Here is a 7500-nt window from a genome sequence, read left to right as displayed (position 1 = left end):
TCAGGGAGACACAAACATCATCAAAATAGCAATTAATTGAATTCCCTTTATGAAGAATTGTCTGTTATTTGCTAGAATTACGACTGCCTTCAAAGTGATAATTGGCTGGATCGGTGGATCTTACTGTGTGTGTGTGTGTGTGTGTGTGTGTGTGTGTGTGTGTGTCTGTGTGTCTGTGTGTGTGAGAATGAATTTTATGACACAAGCACATACTCACACAGAGAGCCACACATGCAAAAAAAAAAACAAGAGGGGAGACAGGGTGACATGCCAGTGATGAGAGATGGAAAGAAGAACACACAAGAAACGAGAAACCCACAGCACGGCACATAAAAAAAAGTCAGCCTCGCTGGCGACGTTGTGATATTCCTCCCCATATAACTGCCCTCCCGCTGCGCGGAGCAACAAAAAAAAATGATGAAAGATTCAGGTTCCCTAAATGCTATTAATGTTAGACATCAAAGCAGCAAGTGGGCGCCTTCATCGAGGGAATGATCACAAGAAGGCACAGGCTGAGTGTCGTGGTTCTCTCTCAGCCAGCAGGAAGTGGAACTCTGACATTTGGCTTCATTAGGCAGGGGAGGTGGAGCATAGACCCCCATCCTCCCCACCCCCTCCCCGTAACCACTATGCATCAGTTTAGCAGTTTAGAGAAAAAGACAGAGAGAGGAAGAGAAAGAAAGAGAGAGATAGAGAGTCTAGAACTTTCTATAGACGCTTTGAGACGTGTCACCTTGGCAGGGGATCTACCCATATCTTGCCTTTGTAGCGTCCGTATACATGCCTATATGTTCCATGGCACATCCCTTCCCCGACTGTCGTTTTGACATTTTGCCTGCAAAGGTAAGCCGAACCAGAGACACATTTGGTGGCCAGACTATTTGCCTGAATACCTCCTAGAGAATACTTGACATATTGTGTGTCATAAACACAGAATCGTGTGAAGTATTTATCCCATCAACATGATGAATCATAAACCGTGTAGCATATGTGGAAGGACCGCCACCTTTAAACCTGTCACGACTTGATGCAGACACATTAGTGACCAGAATTGTAACAGCTGAACAGTGGTGTGGGCGGCAGTACAGCAAACACTGTTTGGGTTCGAATACACATAAGCGTTTTTTTAAAAACGGGACGCTAGAAAATGCATTGATTCCTATGGTACGGCGCGCTTTGCGTGTGCGCCTACACAAAGCGCGCCAAACCATAGGAATCAATGCATTTTCTAGCGTCCCTTCTTAAAAAAAACGCTTATGTGTATTCGAACCCTTTCTGGTGTTTGTGTAAGAAAAGCCTTTTTCTTCTTCACTCAGAGGTGTTGGAGAAGCATAGCTCTCAGGCGAAGCAGACAGAGGCATAAGCGAGGGAGAGGAGGGGAGAAAGGGCGACGCACGGAGGAAGGTTCCTCTTCCCATTTGCGTTTTTTTTTGTTCCAGGTGGTTCCATTCCTAATGGCTGCAATACAGGCCTACGACACGACTTTAATTGCTTGACTTAACAAGGTTAGCCACACTTTGCTGGTTTGCGTGCCGCACAAATCACGTTCCTGGACATTCGAAATGAATATCCATAAACCTCATCTCACCGTGGCGGCTACGGCAAAAAAATAAAAAAGCAAGCGAGCGCTCGTGAATGAAGTGTGGCAATAACGTCAATAATGTATGAGAGAAAGGGGTGATTTCTGTAATAATCTCTCCAGTTTTTGCAGCAGTATGTCATCCCCTTTCATACATGCAGCACTATCACAATAGTAGGTATACTATCTCGGAGGTCGTATTGGCACTAAAACTATACAATTCCCATGGGTGTCGTGGACCATAACCGCGGAAATATCCAGAAGTTAAACTAATAATGAAACATTCTGAAATATTTAGGTTTCAAGATTGTTGGTCTGTGCTGTGTAGTATTTCCTCAGCGGGTGGGAAGAAAAAGCTTCTAGAATGATCTAAGCGTATCTAGAGAGAGTTCCTTGGGAATAACAAGCGCTCCTAGTGTTGTCCGAGTCTCCTATTGCTACTGATTGGAGGAGGCCAACTGTCTTTGGGAGGAGTGGCACCAGGGATACATCTCTCTCATCCACCCGGCTGTGGCCTTAGTAAGCCAGCAGTGACCAACAATCTCACACACACAAACACACACACAATTCCTAAAAGTCCACTAATTACATCGTTGACAGTGCGTGTCAAGATATGCCCTCCCATCCATGCTGGCCTCGTTTCAGACTAGAAGAGCACAGAGAAATGGAATGAGAGAGAGGGAGAGAGGGATGGAGAAGGAGAGTGTGAGATACACAGACAGACAGGGGGACAGACTTTCAGAGAGTGGAGGGTGGGAGTGTGTAAGGAGCGAGAGAGAGAGAGAGAGATAGAGAGACAGAGAAATTGAGAAATAGAGAGAGAGAGAGACAGAGAGACATAATAATTACAGATAAAGATGAGGATAGGAAGGCAGACAGTTGGAAGGCACGAATGACTGAAGGAAACAGTGATATAATGAGCCGGGGAAAGGAGGGAAAAAAACTATGTCGAGAAGAGAGGGGAAAAAGTTGTCTGAGAGACTGACAGGTGAAAGGAGGAGAGGAAAAAAAAGGAAAGAGAAAAAGAGGGAGAAAGTGACTCAGAAAAAGAGAGAGTAAAGGGGGGCACCTGTTAGCAGTGTCTATCAGTCTAAAGGTTTTTTTATATCACTAGCCCCGAACAGCAGAACTCCTCAGAGAGGGCAGAGTGCGCTTAAGGAGTGCTGCTGCTGCTGCTGCTGTGTGCTCTCCCACAGAGAAGTACTGGTCTGGGGATGTGCACCGCCCAGGTGTGTGTGTGTGTGTGTGTGTGTGTGTGTGTGTGTGTGTGTGTGTGTGTGTGTGTGTGTGTGTGTGTCTGTCTGTCTGTGTCTGTGTGTCTGTGTCTGTGTCTGTGTCTGTGTCTGTGTCTGTGTGTGTCTGTGTCTGTGTCTGTGTCTGTGTCTGTGTCTGTGTCTGTGTCTGTGTCTGTGTCTGTGTCTGTGTCTGTGTCTGTGTCTGTGTCTGTGTCTGTGTCTGTGTCTGTGTCTGTGTGTGTGTGTCTGTCTGTGTGTGTGTGTGTGTGTGTCTGTCTGTGTCTCTGTGTGTGTGTGTGTGTGTCTGTGTCTGTGTGTGTGTGTGTGTGTGTGTGTGTGTGTGTGTGTGTGTGTGTGTGTGTGTGTGTGTGTGTGTGTGTGTGTGTGTGTGTGTGTGTGTGTGTGTCGTGCGGGTCAGTCAGAGGAATTCAGAAGGGTTGCTGTGTGCGGGTGCGGTGGAGCCATTAGCTGCCTCTCTATCTGGGCAACAGCTAATGAATTCCACGTCATGCTTCCCTCACACACCACTGAATATTCCTTTGAACCAGTTAACAGACGATCCACACACACACACGAGCACACACACACACACACACACACACATACACACCTAAGCCTAGTACAACATTTTTGTCTGCGCCGAAGAAGGAATGAAGGACAGAAGAAGGAAAGAACATGAGAAAATACGCATGCATACTCACACACACACACACACACACACACACACATGTATGCACAGACACACACATACTCACACACACACACACACATGTATGCACAGACACACACACACATGCATACTCACACACACACACACACACACACATGTATGCACAGACACACACACACAGACACACACACACACCACACATAGACACACACACACTCACCCACAATCACAGTCACACATATATGCACATACACACTCACACTGCCCAGAGGTCAGGCAAAGAGTGACATTCACCTTTTATATCACCCCCACACACACACACACACACACACACACACACACACACACACACACACACACCTCCAACTCCCAGCACTGAGTGATGACCCCCTGCGCCCCTTAAACGAAAGCTAATGGCTCACAGGCGCCGTGGACCATCCGTCTGCCTCCCGCTTTGCTCTCACCCCGCACCCAGATTGCCGCCGCTGATGCAGTCATAGAGACAGGCCTGAGCCGTTAGTCTAAACCATCCCCACCCCCACCCCAACCCCCGCCCCCACCCCCAGCACCAACCTCCACCTCCAGCCGCAGTGTGCTCTGAGGTGACTGATGGAGTCGCCACGGAGAACCGCTGCCCCAGAAGCATCCTGGGCCACTCGGAATGGCCACATGAATTTCAATTGGATTTTAAAGATGGGAGAGAGAGGAGGTTGGGCGTGGGTTCGGTGGTGGTGGTGGTGGTGGTGGTGGTGTGGTGGTGGTGTGGTGAGGAAGAGCCGAAGACCTTGGAGAGGACTTTGAATGACCTTTGAGAGGGTGGTCATTTCATTCTTTATATTTATTTTTTTCATTTGTGTCATCCGTCCTATACCAACGGCCCTCGACAAACCAGGCGGTAGGAGAAGGCACAATGGAGGGTTGGTGGGGGGTGGGGGGGGCGGGGGTTGGTGGGGGGGGACATCTTTTCTCATTTCCCCAAAATGGCATATCACACAGTAAGGACATTAAGCAGAAACTTTATCCAGTGCGAAGATAGCTTCTAGTCAAACACCAGGTATTTATTTATTTATTTATTTATCAGCGCTTATATGTTTTTTTTAATCCAATCCCAGAGTTCTGGCCCGCAGGGGATAGCTCCAAATGCCTTTTCCAAGCTCGTGACTGTCATAACTATTATTATGTCAAATGACATTTTAAGCTGAAAATGGTCAGCATGAATGGTGCAGCATATTCCCGCAGTGCAAAAAAAAAAAAAAAGAAAAAACTCTTCCCCCTCCAAATATCTCATTTGAATAGTGGGAAAACATCTGTCGCAGATCGTGTTAAATGTTTTCTCAGCATATGAAAGTCTCTCAGTATACTTTGCCATTACCATTCTGTGTATGTGCACACACTCTGAATTCACACAGTGGCCGCATCAAGCTCTGGGCTCTCGGTGGTCACACTGTAAGGGCACATATTTATCTCTGCCTGCATCGGGATATGAATACAGATTTCAAGGGAACAAAGAAGAAGAAGAAGAAGATAAGAATCTCTCTTTTTTTTGTCCTCTCCCTTTCTTTCGCCTTCGATCTCTAGCTCTCCTAGAGTGGCCCAGTGGGTCAGCTGTGTTTCTCTCTCTCTCTCTCTCTTTCTCTCTCTTCTCTCTCTCTCTCTCTCTCTCTTTCTCTCTCTTCACTCCACCTCTTCGTCCTCACCCTCCTCCTCCACTACTTTCCAGTGGCCCAGTGGGTCAGCTGTGTTTCTCTCTCTCTCTCTCTCTCTCTCTCTCGCTCTCTTTCTCTCTCTCTCTTCACTCCACCTCTTCGTCCTCACCCTCCTCCTCTGCCACTGCTTTCTGTCTCTCTGGTCTTGCTGTGCTGTGATCAACCCCATTGCTATTGTCCTGTCGTGTGCCTCTGCTCATTAGGGGAGAGCGGGGTAAGTTGACCCATCACCTGTATCTGAGCAACCATACACATTTTGTTTGTCATGTGACCCTACACATTTGTTTTGCATTCTCCATTTTTATCCTGCTGTGGATGAAAAAAACCATGTTGATAGAGTGGTAAACACCTTTTCAAACGTTTTGGCATATTGGATACAGTCTTACATTAAACGTAATTTATCTCAGTTTAAAAAGTTATATCGAATATCTTGATGAACTGACAGTGTGTAAAAACAGCTGTCATATCATGTAATTCCAGACGACAAACAGATAGGGCCTCCATAGTCATGTGCTTGTAGCCTCTAGTTTTTGTTTACCTCATTGTGGATGACATAGAAGCATCACTTGTGTTTTGCCATTTTGAATACCATTTTCCATCTTGGTATTTATATTGTGTTTATAGTCTGAAAAGATGACATAGAAGCATCATGGAAGACATAGAAGCATATTTATCTCTGCCTAGAAGCAACACTTGTGTTTTGCTATTTTGAATACCATTTTCCATCTTGGTATTTATATCGTGTTAATAGTCTGAAAAGTTAGCAATTAGGCCCAACATACAGATGAGAATCTACATTGAAAGTGAAAAAATAATATTCTGTGAATGTACCTCAAAATAATAGAAGTTTCGTTAAATTTAAGACTTCCATGTCTGTTTCTTAATCCAAGAGTTTTGGCTAGATCCTAGAGCCCTACAGGTTTCAGAACTGTTGACAAATGAGTTGTGTCAGACTTGATTATTTAATAATTAGATTTAGAATTAGATTTTATAATCTGGTTGAAACGGTTTATCCCAGATGACTCAATTTAACAATGAGCCAAGCAGGATCAACACAGGCACATTGTCTTCAATCCTCCTGAACCATCGTGACCTTGTGTTGTATTCATTAGTGTTATTTCTGGCTCATATTCCCTCGGGTCTACAGGTCGCCTTAAGTAAAAACAGCTCATCTTGCCTCATGCTCCCTCTACTGTCACAGACCTGCCTGGCTTCTCCTCTTCTCTGGCTGTATTCCCATTCTTCAATTGTCCTCTCACTCACTCTGATGGAGGTCATTTCCAAGCACTGTTAATGACTTAAAGGCACCCAGTGCAACTTAATAGGTTTGAGACTCGAAAAATAAACATTCAATTTCTAGTCTTTTTTACACGTAGTAAGTTTCAATAACTCCATACCATTACATATCGACATTCAAGGAGCAAAGATGAGACGACGTCGTGTGGTGAGAACTGATAGAAAATCGTACACAACAACAATCGCCGGTGGGGAGAAGATTTGGGGAAAAAATGGCGGCGATTGTTGTTGTTTATGATTTTCTATCAGTTCTCACCACACAACGACATCTCATCTTTGCTCCTTGAATGTCGATATGTAATGGTAGTTGCACTGTTAATGACTTAAGAATATAATTTTCACCTAACCCACTCACTAGACCAATCACTGTGTAGTTCACTACAGTATGTAGGGAATCCGATGGTAAAAAAACAAGGGAGATTTTGGACACTACATTCCAAAACATTCCATGTCTATATGTAGCTTGCAAGGAATCGTGCACCTGAGAAAGACAGACTCTGTGGTAGTGTCCATTGTTTGTACAGTACAATGTGCGGCTCACAAGAGAATTCTATAGTGCATTATACAGTGAATAAAATACACAGCTGAGCATCCGACCAGCACTACAGAATGGCTGCTTCACTATGAAGGGGGCTATGTAGTGGGCAAGTAAGGGATAACGGCCGACGAGCTGTACAGTTCTACAAAGATAATGGACGATGCGGGTCAAAGAACTCCACGACGCGCAAATGGCCGTATTGAACACGGGTTCTGTGTGTTACCTGTGCTTCCTGCAGGTGGGGTGGGTGGAGGTGTCCTGAGCAATATAAGCACCACTGCCCCCCCTCACCTCCATCCTCCATTACACATGCAGGTGCGCTACCCAAACTCAGGTCAGGGCGCCGATGCTAATTGTGGGATTGTGAGGGGATTTATCCCCCACTTCCCCTTGCCCACCCAGGCTCGCTGGTCTCTGCTATCCCCTGCAGTTAAGCCTGCTCCATTATCTGCCCATCACGGGCCAGAGCTGGGAAA

The 7500-nt window shown here is 45.7% G+C and overlaps 1 protein-coding gene across 1 annotated transcript in view; it reads left to right on the top strand.

The window, feature by feature from the left end:
• dpyda (dihydropyrimidine dehydrogenase a) overlaps positions 1-7500 on the top strand; it is a gene marked incomplete at both ends in the record, with an annotated part of 161093 nt that overhangs the window by 25670 nt on the left and 127923 nt on the right. The gene's annotated exons all lie outside the window — the stretch shown is intronic.

Source organism: Sprattus sprattus (genome assembly GCF_963457725.1).
Source record: "Sprattus sprattus genome assembly, chromosome: 17".
Lineage (NCBI taxonomy): Eukaryota > Metazoa > Chordata > Actinopteri > Clupeiformes > Clupeidae > Sprattus > Sprattus sprattus.
This window is presented reverse-complemented; position numbering and strand designations above follow the sequence as displayed.